The sequence below is a fragment of the Gymnogyps californianus genome, chromosome 16 (genome assembly GCF_018139145.2).
Source record: "Gymnogyps californianus isolate 813 chromosome 16, ASM1813914v2, whole genome shotgun sequence".
NCBI lineage: Eukaryota > Metazoa > Chordata > Aves > Accipitriformes > Cathartidae > Gymnogyps > Gymnogyps californianus.
The window spans coordinates 11,891,655-11,904,770 of NC_059486.1; the positions used below are offsets into that span (position 1 = coordinate 11,891,655).

Here is a 13,116-nt window from a genome sequence, read left to right on the forward strand (position 1 = left end):
AGGACATCACTCAGTACTGGCCCAGCCATACCTGCCTGCTCTGCTGGTCACCACCTCCTTGGCTGAGGGAGGGGCAGTGAACAGCGGGAGAACGGTGGGTGCACCAATCAGAGAAAACCTCAGCCCCCAGCCTGAGCTGGATTGGCTGAGCCCGGCTGAGGGTGGCTGCAAAATGGCGGTGGTGAAGGGCTGGGGCTTGCTGCCTACCTGAGGAACTGCAGCTCTTCAAGGGACTTTTGACTTGGCTGGCCAAGCGCCCAGAACTGGGGTGAGGATGACTATGTGTGTGTGTGTGTTTTTCTGCCCTTTTGTTAAGGCGTGCAATGGTTTAATACCCCTTGGCTGCCGGCACTGTAATTCCTGAGGGCTTTGCCCTCACACCAAGCTGCCATTTGCCATAGGAGCTGGAGCCAAGGACAAGGTTTGTGGCTGATGGTGGGGTGCTGGGTTCAGAGTGGGCTCTCTGTGGCCCCACAGGGCTGCATGCAGTTGCAGTAGGAGAGGACCCACTAACTTCTGACAGTCTTCTGGGCTTTGGTGTCTTGTGTAGCATATTGGGCGGGGGTTGATGGGGAACCCTACATTGAAATAGCATAAAGAAATGCCGGGGAGAGTGCCCACTACTTTCCCTTGTTAGGGTCCGTGCTTTCCCCTAAGAGGTTAGTTTTGCTGTGGATGTAGGCTTTTGTTTGTGAATATGATGAGTATCTTTATTGCTAGTCTTCTGGACATTGCCGTTAATTCTATAGAAAGCATTTTACATCACTTTCTTGTGAGCTCTCTTAGCCTATTTGCTGCTAATCTTTTAGCATATGGAATTGGCTTTAGCTGGAGAACCCTTAAATGCTAGGGGTCACACCTGCCAGAAATCAAAGGCAAAGCCAATAACGAGCCAGGTGTAGAGATTGGGAGAGCTCCAGAAATTAGGGGTATAACTCAACTCAGGTGCTCCATTGCCAGGTGGTTTCCTGTTAATGCTCAAGGGCCTGAGTGAGTCTACAGACTGAAAATGTCTGGACATGAGGTGGGAAGTAGTAAATAAGTATGTGGTTCAGGATGTTGGGCTCTGGGGTGTAAGAATCGGGACTGCATCCTGAACTGGACTACCTGCCTTCTTCTCTGTTCATGGTCTAGGCTTCCATGAGCTCCAAAGGTGCACCCATTGAGAAATTGTACATGGGATGGCACGTTTACTGGCGATGTCAGCTGATGTTTTTATGATATAATTAAATAGCAATTACTTTCCTTCCTTCCTTCCTCCTCTGTCTTCCCACAGAGAGTTGTGAAAAGAGCATGTTGAGATCTATTCTTGGTGAAACTGTGCAATTGCGCTTCTTTTTTTAATTATTATTTTAGCAGACACTTTCTCTACGTAAATCCAAAATAAGAAACGTGACAGCATATAGCTGAGGTACCCAAAATCTGACGTTAGTTTTCCTGGGTCAGTGACAGTGCATTAGTAATGACTGAAATAGATATTAGTTGGATTTTTTTTTTAATATTCTGTATCCTTTTACAAAAATAAGAGCTAATAACTTTTCATTGGATATTAGTATATATTAGACTACTGCCTTTTGAATTTTGTTCTTGCTGTAAAGTTAGGGATTATTTGGGTTAACTTCGTGCCCAGTCATGCTTGTCTTCAAAGTTCCTGGATATTTTGTGTCGTTAGATTACAAAGTTAAGGTAATTTGTGATGGTCAGACTGACTTTCTCGTCTCCCACTTTCCTCACACAAATGTTTCCATAGATCCATTTGTGTGTGTATGACCTTACACGTATAGCTCTACTTTTACTGTAATTTATTCCTGTAAATTACTTATATCATTATTAGAAACACGGAAACTTGACATTACTTGTCTTGGCACTGTGACAGGTGTGTAGTCTTCTATACTGGTCATGGCTGTATCTCTGAAATAAAATATAAAACAGGATTGTGTCACATACGAAGAGAAATGAAGCTCATTTAATATCAAGTCATTGAAAACAAATCCAACTGTCTGTCTTTTCCAAGAGTTAAATTCAGAGTGTTAGTCTTAACTGCTGTTAACTCCCCTGGAGGCAAGGCAGTTTATGCCAGCTGTTGGTGTGTGGTGTTGGGGTTTACCTTTTCATGCAAAATTCCCTCATCTTTCATTTACATTATGCGGTTCTTTAACTGAATAACCCTTGTCCAAAAAAACCCAAAGTACTTACATAGTTACCCTCAAGGAAACGGCTTTCTTGAAATGTAAAGTTTGACCAAGCTGTGTCTCAGCAATGTTTTTGTTTCTCCTGCATTGCAAAGTAACATCAGTTTAAAGTGCAAGGCATCTATCCTTAAAAGTTTACTCAGAATAGGCTCCACAGAAAATGCTTCCAAATAATTCACCCTTAGTAATTTATCAAATATAGTATTTCTTTCTGCTGCACCCTGCTTACACTGAAGACTGTGGCACTGTCTTTATTTAGTACCTGATGTCTTCTCTGTCCTTCAAATGAGATGTAAAATGAAAGAAACAGACAAGACATCTTTAGTGTCCTTTAAAGACTGAATAAAGCCACATTTTTGGAAGGGGTCATCTCCCACACTGATACCTAATTGAAGTGAAGCTACATTTGTTTTGTGGTTACACAGCTGGAAGATCTCACTGGGAACAAAGGGATGTTGCCAGAGAAGAACTTGAGCCCTTGAAAATCTGGTTATCGTTTTATTAATCTCTAGCACACCTTTGCTAGGACTAAAAATGCCCAAAATCTAATGGCTTCTCCAGAGGAAAGTGTTTTGTTTTTCTTTCAGCTCATTCATGAGTGTTAAGGTAAAAGTTTATTTTCTAAATTGGATCTCAATGGAATTTTGGGAAGGAAGAAAGAAATACATTTCAGGTTCAGTCTCTGAAGGAAAAATGACCGTGCCATGACTCTAATACATGATTCTGTCCTAGACAGTTTTAGTGAGTATGAGAATAATTTTTTTTTGCTTGCTTACGTTCTTATTTTATGTCTGAAAGGTTTTTTTTGTAGTGTTTGTCTTTCAGTGTGTTCAAACATTTTGTTCTCTGTATTTTTTCAGCTTAATATTGTTTCAACGAAACCTTACAAAGCATTGACTATGATTATATCTGTCATTAAGTATTTCTGATTTTTCAGCTCTACTGAAATTACTACCATTGTGTATCAGCAGAGTCAAAGTGCTTTAGTACATCAGCTAATTTATTGACAGCATGGGTTATTTGGAGTGTCAGTAGAATGGCAATCAAGCAGAATAATTCTTATGGCTCTCATTATACTTTTAATCAGGGTTAGCAGAAATAAGTACAATGTAGATTGTTCAATCAGACAAAAGTAGTGTTAACCCAGCGTTAAGATTTCTCATTCTTTAATAACAATCAAACAATGTAGGTAGCATGGATACATGTTATTACAGCTGTGACAAATACATTTGTTTGCTATGTTATAATTTACCAAATTGGCAGATGCTAGTGGAGGAAAAAAATTATAGGTTAGGCATATGTGCAGTTTATGGCATTGTCCATAGAGGTGCTGAGTGGAGCAGAATGAAAATGGAAATTTTTTTTTAGCCTTGTGGCAACTATGAAATTTAGGGTGAAAATGACTGGTCTAGACTTCTCTTTAAAGCTGCATTCAGGAAATTTAAACTTTTTTCTAGCTGAGGTTTTGTTTTGAGAATTTTGACTTCTTTGATGATTTCTTGCTTTTTTACAATAAAAAAGGAATAAATGAAAGTTAGAGCCAAAATAATTTCAAAGGAAAATGTAAAAGTTTCACTAGGAGACTTTTGGAAGAAGCATTTTGGAGTTTTCAAAAATAACTTAAATGTGAAATTTGGCAGAACAGTCTGTTCTTGAAATTTCACATCACTTTTATGATGTGGAATCAGCATGTTAATTTTCTGGAAAAATCATATTAAAAATTTTGACTGGCCACATATGATTCTGTAGGAGTATGAAGAGAGAGAGATTGTTGCCAAAATCATAACACCCATAGAGCTAGGCAAAATGGCTTTTAGCCGTGGCGACCCAGTATCTGTCAATAGTGCAAATAAAATAAACTGTTCATTGACTTCAGGACTAAAGCTATACTATCTACCGCACCCATTTCTGCTGCTTTTTACTGTGCATCTCCCACTTCAATATCAGCTTGGATGATTATGTGATAAAGTAACTAAACAGCATTGTGCATTGCAAAAGTAATTTGGAAATGCTCAGTGTACGCTGGGGCAGATGGATGTGTTTGAGAAGTACTGGCACAGATCTAACCTTACAGTCAGAATTGCACCAGCTCCTGTGTTGTCCACCGAGTCCCATTCCCCTCTGAGACTTCTGTGCCTCTCTAACCCATCTAGACTAGGTATTTAAAGTAATTCCATATCGGTTCTTCCCCCTCACACACAACTGTAGTTTGGCACCAAAAAAGATGTACAGGAGATAAAACTTTTAAAATATGTTCATAGAAATAGTTTAAATCACAAGAATAACTCAGTACAGAATGTTCCTGACTGCAGGAAACAGAATCCAACTTGAACATTGTCAGATTTCTGGAATCAGAAAGAGATACTGAATGTTGGAGGTAGTTCAGAGGGAAGAGTGAGCTGTGGGGACTCATATAAAAGGAAACATTAAAAGAATGAAATACATATAGATTGGCTCAGCAGTGGCTACAGAGAGACATAACAGCACACAAATGTTTGAAGGATCTAAGCACCAAAGAGGGAGTGGAATTTTGAATGCTAAAAAGGGATTTTTCTAGGAGTAATGGGTGAGGCTTCATGCAGCACTTCAGGAAAATCTAAGAGAGGCCTCAACTCTGGAATACTGGGGTATTAGCCACACCGAGGGAGCTCTGAAGTGCCAGAAGTACTAGACTAGAGGTGGCACCAGAGGAACTTTTCACTGCTGGGCAGGCTTTTGTCTTCTGACAAGTTGATTTTTCTGGATGTCATTCATTGCTTAGTTTTGGCTGCCACCTCAATCAACTGGTTGTTTTTTTTTTTAAATTGTGGAGTCTGTACCACCATTGATTCCAAAGAAGGCTATTTTGATGGTAAAGAACTGAAAGACTCTTACTTAGTCCTTTATCCTGTCATAGTGCAGAGGACCACTAAACCCCACAATAGAGGAGGTGCATTGGATATGCAAAAGAGCACCTGCATTAAAGGCTTTACCTTGAAGATGGAGATGAAAGCAACCACCTGCAGTCCCTTTTTAGAAAGGAGAACAGAACACTACCTTCTGAGCTGCAGAGATCTTTCCAAGCCTCAGGGACTTGACCTTAAACTGAGATAAGCATAATTTACACTTTGTACAGTCTCTACCAAGGGGTTAGTCCCCTTGGCAAGGTGCTTCTCTTTATTGAGCCATCCATTAGCCAGGTATAAAACCAGAGAAAGCCCTGAAAGTCCTGCTGTACATGTTTTTGTTATCAAAACTGTTCCATGCAATTTGTATCTTTATGATGTTTTGTGTGTGTGTATGATGGGACACCCCTTACCTTTCAAGAATAGCTCTTTTTAGCAGGTCATTTTCACACACTGCATAAGATTAAAACTTGTATTACTTCAATGGTTGAATTAGTAACAATTTGGCAGCTGAAGAACAGCACTTTATTGTGAAAATGCTTCTGTAACCATTAGCAACTCTGATTTGGTGTCAGGCTTAACTGTTCCTTAAAACTGAAATTACTTGTCCCTGAAGATGCTGAATAATAGCAGGTGTCACTGGGAGTAAACCGCCATGTCTGTCTATCTTGATATTGTGCTTCTTTTAAAAGTAGAGGGATAATTTGACATGGCAAATAATACCCACACAAAATTTGTAGCAGGAGAGACAATCTTAGATAAAAATATAAACGCTTTTTACTTTGATCTTTCAGTCAATTTTCCAAGGTATTGACAGAACAATAGATTAATTGGAGAGGAAGGTATTATTACATATATGCAAACTGCCTGAAGTCTCACAGGGAGTCTCATGAGAGAGAGATTAGTGGAAATAGGTGGAATGGAGATTTAAGAGAAAAGGCAAATATCCAATGGTGCAGCATTCATTGACACACAGAAGAAATGTGACTCTGTTGTTAAGTGAATTGTGCCATGTTACGTGTAAAAGGATTGATCCCTTTCGAAGGAAGTCAGTAAAGTTTTGCTGATAAATTCAATGGCAGCAGAACTTGTTCCCTTTACAACACTAGGCAATGCTTCTACCCAGAAGAGAAAGCATCAAATATAATAGCTGGTGAAAGTAGAATTTCAGAAAAATGAGAGTTTCACTTGTGTGGAGTGGAGCCCTGAGTGGAGAGTGTCTAGAACAAACTTGGGCTGCAGATCAAGAAGGTTTGGCATTGCAGCATTCTTGTGTTACCTCTTTCATGTAGCAAACAAAACTTGAAAGTGTGGAAGCAGTTGGGCAAGGAGACCAATTTAATGAACTTAACGAAAAATTCTTTGCCACGATGGATCAGATAAGATTTCAGGTCCCTTTTATTTGTGTCTATTGCTGTACTATCTCTTGTTCCTTAATAGAAGGGCTTCTAAATGGTCTCTCACCTCCTTAACTTTTACTGGGAAATAATATTTTTGGATAAGAATCAGCTTTTCAAATCAGAATAAAGAACTTAAGAGGAAGATTTTTGCTTTTTTTGAAATATCCCAACTTCTTCATTAAGAAGGTGAGAACATAATTTATTAGATAAAAGCTAGCTTTTCTCATTGAAAGTTGAATATATGGCATCATTTTGTTTTGTGTTTTCATCCAAAAATGAAAGACTTTCATTGGAAGCTTTAGGGGCAAAACCAAAAGCATTTACAAGCTCTCATGGAAAATGGTGTATGTTACTTGGCCAGAAGTCTTATAATTCAGATAACTTGTTCAGGCAGAGAATTATAAAAGCTGAGATCTTCATAGTTTTGTTGAATGCTTATAATATTTTCCCTGAGGTTAATGGTTAAGTTTCAATTCAATGTTTAGAGGCTTAGAATGAGGCTTTCCAGAAATAGGGAGAGATGTCTAAAATGTGTTCTCTTTAAAATGCTATTTATAATACGCATGCTAGTGTCTAGAAGTATATTTATAGTCTTACAAATGCATCTGGAAATAAATATTGTACTGAAAATAGCCAGATTTTGATTTATTCAGGGTGCCTAATAATGAGGCAGATGTATCCACACCCTGTTGTGAAAGTATCAGGAATTTATCATCTGTCCTTGCAAAGTAGAGACAAGGGCAAGTTGTGCTGTAGTATAAATAGGTGTGGTCCTTCAACACATTTGCCCTTATTTATCTAGGTCAGGACACAATCCAGAGAGAGAAGTACCTTCCCTGACAAATTTGGTGTTTGTGTTGCTGCAGGACTTGATCAAAAATTCCCACCATGCATGATCAATAACAGTGGCCATTGAAGCAAAAATAGAACAATTAGTAACCCAAGTGAGCAACATGGGAAGCCGAAAGGAGCAGGCTAGTGAGGAATGACACAGATAGATGCCAGCAGTAAAGGCTGGGAAAATAAAGTAGAACATCTGTCCAATTTACCTAATTGTGTAATAAAAGTAAAAGAAATCTTACTTCTTGAAGTAGTGCGCTGAAAGTTCGTGCACAAGATATTCAAAGCATGACAGTTTGAGAAAAGGAAAGGTGATAATACCCTGTGTTGCTGGAAACCCGGCTGGCAGGTTTTCTTTTGGTGAAGGTCGTGACTCATGGTTTGGATTAGTACGCTGAATACTGAAACAGAGACCTGGTTTGTCTTTCCAGGTCTGCTTCTAATCAGCTGAGTATATTTTTCCCAATATGTGGCGTTCTTTCAGTTTTTACCTTTTGTGTGCCTTGTGTAAATCTCAAGATCTTTAGGGGAGGGGTTGATTCAGGTGGCTGTGACTTCAGTCTTGGCTGGAGCTGGCAAGTGTTATTGTAATACAAACAATATCTCATAATTAAGAAATCCAAAATAATGATATGGTAAAAATTACTTACCCTGAGAAATCTGTGCCCAAATATCAAGACAATATTGGATAAGTAAGAATAAAAATTTTTCAAAGCATGGGATAGATATGTGGGAGGGAAAGGAAGGGGTCTTGCTAACGTAGTAAGGGAATATCCTGTTTGAAATTCTTTAACTACATACTTGGCAGAAGTTTAGACATCTGTGTCATGAGATGATGTAAAAAAGTAATCGATACAGCCAACCGAAACCTGTAAAGTGAAATTCAAAAGAAAACATTAGATTACAAAATTTCCAACACAGACTTTTTTCCTAGATGCCTCTTACCTCAGAACCCTAAAGGAAAAAAGTATTCTGATTCATATAAGAAGCAAGTTTTGAAATAGTGATGTTTTCTGCAAGCTGAAAATTCTGGAGTTTGAGTCAGGTTAGAAGTGACCCAACACAGCATGGGTAAGTACTGCATATTCTGAGGCCAGAATGTGTTGCATTCTTGACCATGTCAGCTATTAGCAAAATATGAAGAAAAAAAGTTTCAGAGTTATGCAAGAAATTGGGCTTTGGATTCCTATTAATGATAAAATTAATTTTCTGTCCAAAACATTGGACAATGCCCCCTTGGAGAACAATGAAGAGAGTGAAAATCCCATAGACAATGAACGTTGAAAGCTGTATAATAGTCTTATCACTTTCTGTAGCAGCCTTGGCTGAGAGAGCTGTAATTAATTATAAGAAAATGACAAATGGTCAAGGCTATGCTGAAGGCAGTCGCCCTGGTACTTGACATTGTAATGCAACTGGGGAAAAGCTTGTCAAATCAAGGTTGTGTTAATTTATTAGGCAGCTATTCGTGCCAAGTTGAATAAAAGGAAGAAAAAATAAAAGGTGGAATGCTACTGCAAATATTAAATGTTGGGGGGATTTTCATAATCTGTATACTTTAAAGAATAAAGTAATTTTATTCATCTGACTTCCTCTCCAGATGCTTGTTTACATGTCAATCACACCTCACACAGTAGGCCACCACTGAAAATCCATACATCATTATTCGTTAGTTATATCCTATATTGTCAGTGGAGTAAAATCTTAGCTTGGCTAAATGTGGGTTCAATTTCTTGTCAATAAACTACAAGTTTTTCACACTTTATCTAGTTTAATTCTTGTCAAAATATATGTTTCAAAATACTTCCTTCAGCTCTTCTGATTCTTCATACATGTGCTCTGTAAAAAAATCAGCAGAGTCCCATGGTTAAATTGTTGGGCTAGCATTCAGGGAAGGTAGCTTCCAGCCTTGGCTGGGCTGTTGACTTCTTGTGTGTACTTGGGTGACTGCTTATTATGCTTTTTTCTGCCTTGCTTATTTGAACCACAATTCCTAACGAGAGGAACTTTTTTTTTAGCTATACAGGTCCCAACAAAGCTTTCAATAGGAGTCAACTTATGCAAAAGATTAATATTTGCATGTAAACTGAAGTGAGCTGTTTGCTTTCAGCGTGCCCTAGCACGCCTCTTAGGGGGGATTTGTTCTTTTTTTTGTAGATGCTAACAAACATGGCAAAAGCCATTGACTGAAGCTGAGTGAATAACATGTGACAAGCAATGTCCAAGAATCCTGGATCCCTGTCTCCTTCCAACATTAATATGGAGTCCTTAGAAAGTGTCATTGCATTGTCAGTCCTTAGAGAGCATCATGATACTGTCCAAATGAGCTTGTGTAGGAAATGGGCCTTTAAAGGCCAGGAAACATTCTAATTCTCCCTGGGAAGCAGCATATGGGCATTTAGCACAGATGCTGCTCTAATTATGATACATTGGGAACTTTATGTCAATAGTCGTAAAATCTGCAACTCCAGTTATACAACAGAGTATAGGTAGCAGTTGTTATAAAACATAAGGATTCTTAAGAGTCCCCTAATCTTCACTAATCTATGCATCCTGGGTTTTTTGAAACTTTTAAAAATTCTGTAAAGATAGCAAAGATCCTTTATATAAGTGATGACACTTCAAATTGTCTTTATTTTTCTCTGAATGTTGGCTATCTGGCTGTTTAACTAGTTAACTCGCATTTGACCACTATTACATCTTAGACCAGAATGTGACAATGTGTGATGGTACTGCTTTTGCAGCTCTCCAGGTGGCTGTCACCAGCTCATCACTCCTGTTTTTCACCATTCATTAAATTATACTGGGAAATGGTGACTGATTTAACTGTAAAATAACCCCTCCTCAGAAAATCAGTAATTTTTTGCTTGATCAGTTGATTGCTAAGACTTATGTCATTTTGCAGCATATATCTGATTAGAGACACCTTTGGCTGAATGTTAAGCATATATCTACTGGGATGCAATTCCAAGCAGTGCTATAAATCTGTCTATATAGATGTCTAATATATGGTTGGCATTCAAAACTTGTTGGAAGTGATGAATTGTCAATTAATCTCTTGGTTTGCTCTCTAGGCTGGAGCTGGGGCTCCAGTGGTCCACTAATGTGCAATTTCTTTCCACTGCTGGACTTCATATTCAGAGGATTCATGCTGTTCCACTTAAACATGGCCTGATATGGCTGCAGTCCTCTGGACTGTGGTGTGTGTGTATATATATATGTGCTATGGTACTTATATGTAAAAGCTATATATGGACTGCTTTGGACAGACCTTCTGATACCGCAGTATACTGGTGATGAAGTACCAAAGACTGGTGCCATAACACTGCAGTAGCAGAGCAACCCACTGCCCCTGCTTGCCAAGAGTTGAGAGATGGACTGGCTGCTATGCTTCTGTTGATAGTGGCCACCCTCTAAATACTGAGCAACATACAGTGACCAATCTGTGATCAGAGGGGGCCATTCATACATGGTAACACAGTTAAAATGAGGGCATTCTTGACATGGATAAGAATCCTGGTGTGGGGCAAAGCCACTTTCACATCAGTGGTGCAATTAAAGTTGGCCCTGAAGCAATTGGCAAGCTGGAACGAGGCTTATTTTCTTAGTACAAGTTTGCTGATGGAAGATGATGAGTCTGTGTGTTTATTTTTTTGTTGCTGAGGCTCAAGACATGAAAATGTGTCTGAAGTCTTTCATTTCCACCTATTGAAAATGCTTTAAAAAGGAAAGAAATAAACAGATGGCTCTCATTAGCACGAGTGCTTTAATCTTTTGCACATTTTAAATTTTATTTTCCTTTCAATGTTTGTAAGTAAATTGGTATAAAATTAAGACTTCACCAGAGCAATTGAATTTCACACATTTCAATCCATGAAAGGAGAGGTGGACTCCATCCAAATTGCGACAACTGATGTAATCCTGGCAACACAATTATCTATTATGATCAACAAAAGCATTCTAAGTGAATGAAATGCAGTGAGGCTGGCCCTTACACATCTTACTCAAGCAAAACTCATTTGAAAGCCCTGTGTACAACTGGGTACCTTGCCTCTACAATTCAACCAAATAATTTTTATTTTAAGCTGGAAAAATACAGAACTCATCATTTTGAGGAACATGTGCAAGAAACTGTGGATAAAATTTGCTATTGATATAAATTGCCAAAGTTGCAGGGACATCAATGGAGGTATATAATTTTCACCACAACATAATCTCCCAAGAGCGTGCTGTGGGGGTCACCTGGCAAAGGTGTTAAAATACCTAGATTCTTCTCATGGCTCACGAGCTGAATGGTGTTTAACCGACGGGCTAATAGGTCCCTAATGCCCCATCCTGAAGAAGTAGACGTTGCTAGAACCTCCAGCTTCAGAACTTTGTGTCTTCACCTCGTTCTTCTGCAATTCATGCTTATTAAATTCTGTTTCAAGCCAGGGTGTGTGGCCAGGGATGGCTGCTGCCACAACTTTTGATCCTACATCAGTCAAAATATGTTCAGTCAAAATACAATTCTTGATTCAATTAGTAGAGGAGGGGCACCAGTTCTTAGGTGTTAGAAGGTCATGACTTCCCTAGAAGTGTTATGAGTTGTACTTCTTGTCAGAGTGATCAGTAAGATTTGTCCAGAGGAGATTCCTTGTAGCACTGAGATAAGAGCCCAGAGTTACGTTACAAACAGTGGTTACACCACATTGTTTGTGAAAGCAGTGTTATCGGTACATAGTTACAAATGCAAACAGAAGGATTCTGATATTTATCCTGTAAATAGTATTACATTCTTTAAGGCTTGTTTTATATGATAGAAATTGAGGTCTGATCCTCTCCCATTTATTTTAGAAAAAAATTGGAGAACTGCTAGATTTGCAACATCAGAAAATGAAGTTGAAGACTCTTGGGGGAAAAAGGTTTTAATTCTATCCCTCTTAAAATATAATTGTGTATAAGGTGACTTTTCTACTTCCTAGGAACTTTCTTAGTTTCTGAAAAAGAATGTTTATTTTTAGTGCAACTGTACAGCATTCTGATTTAAAAAAAAAAAGCTTAACATTTTGGTTACATTGAGGCATTTTGTTTTGAGCCTAACCTTTTAAAATACTAGACATTTTACTAGAAAATGGAGTACATCTCATTCTGGAAAGTTATTTTTAAATGGAAAAAAAATTAGCATTCTCACTTGGCTAATATAGAATTTTTCAGGTTTTACTATCTAATTGCATTATTTTGGATGAGGGAAAGTATTTGAAAAAATAGCATGTCAAAATCTGAATAACTTAAAAGGACCTGGAATGTTTCTCCCTTGCAAAGTTTGTGTTCCTTGATATTTAAACAAAAAACATTCTGTGTCTGATTAAAGTACTTTGCACACAGTTCTCTGGACAAACTCAGCTGTTTTGTGTAGGCTGCTGGGGAAGTCAGATAGAGTTAGCTTTTTTGCTTTTCTGTATTTCCTAGGGCTATTGGGGTTTCAACTCAGAATCATTCAGTCATGATTCAAACTAGGAGAAATTAGCTTTACCTCCTTTCTGTTACTTTTAGTTTTTAAAATTAGGTGTAAATGATGCTACTGCTGATGTTCATTTTCATGGAAGCAGTTCAAATGTCATCTTGACCATATTCGAGGCCTCAAAGCTTTGTGGATGTCAAGAGGTCCTTTTAGATGATCCTCATATAAAGTACGGTCCTCCCAGAATAAAGTACTCTGCATCCATCAAGAGAAGTGTTTTTCTTTCTTGTTCTCAAGGTTCTACAAAGATGAAGAGTCCACACACTCTCCAGCTAATTTGTTCCAGTGCTGAAATA

The 13,116-nt window shown here is 38.4% G+C and overlaps 1 long non-coding RNA gene across 1 annotated transcript in view; it reads left to right on the forward strand.

Moving 5' to 3' along the window:
* Positions 1-226: 226 nt before the first annotated feature.
* The window catches only part of LOC127022818 (uncharacterized), a 63,690-nt gene continuing 50,800 nt past the window's right edge, over positions 227-13,116 (forward strand). The window contains exon 1 of the long non-coding RNA XR_007767377.1: positions 227-268. This is a non-coding gene — a long non-coding RNA (uncharacterized LOC127022818). The remainder of the gene's footprint in view (positions 269-13,116) is intronic.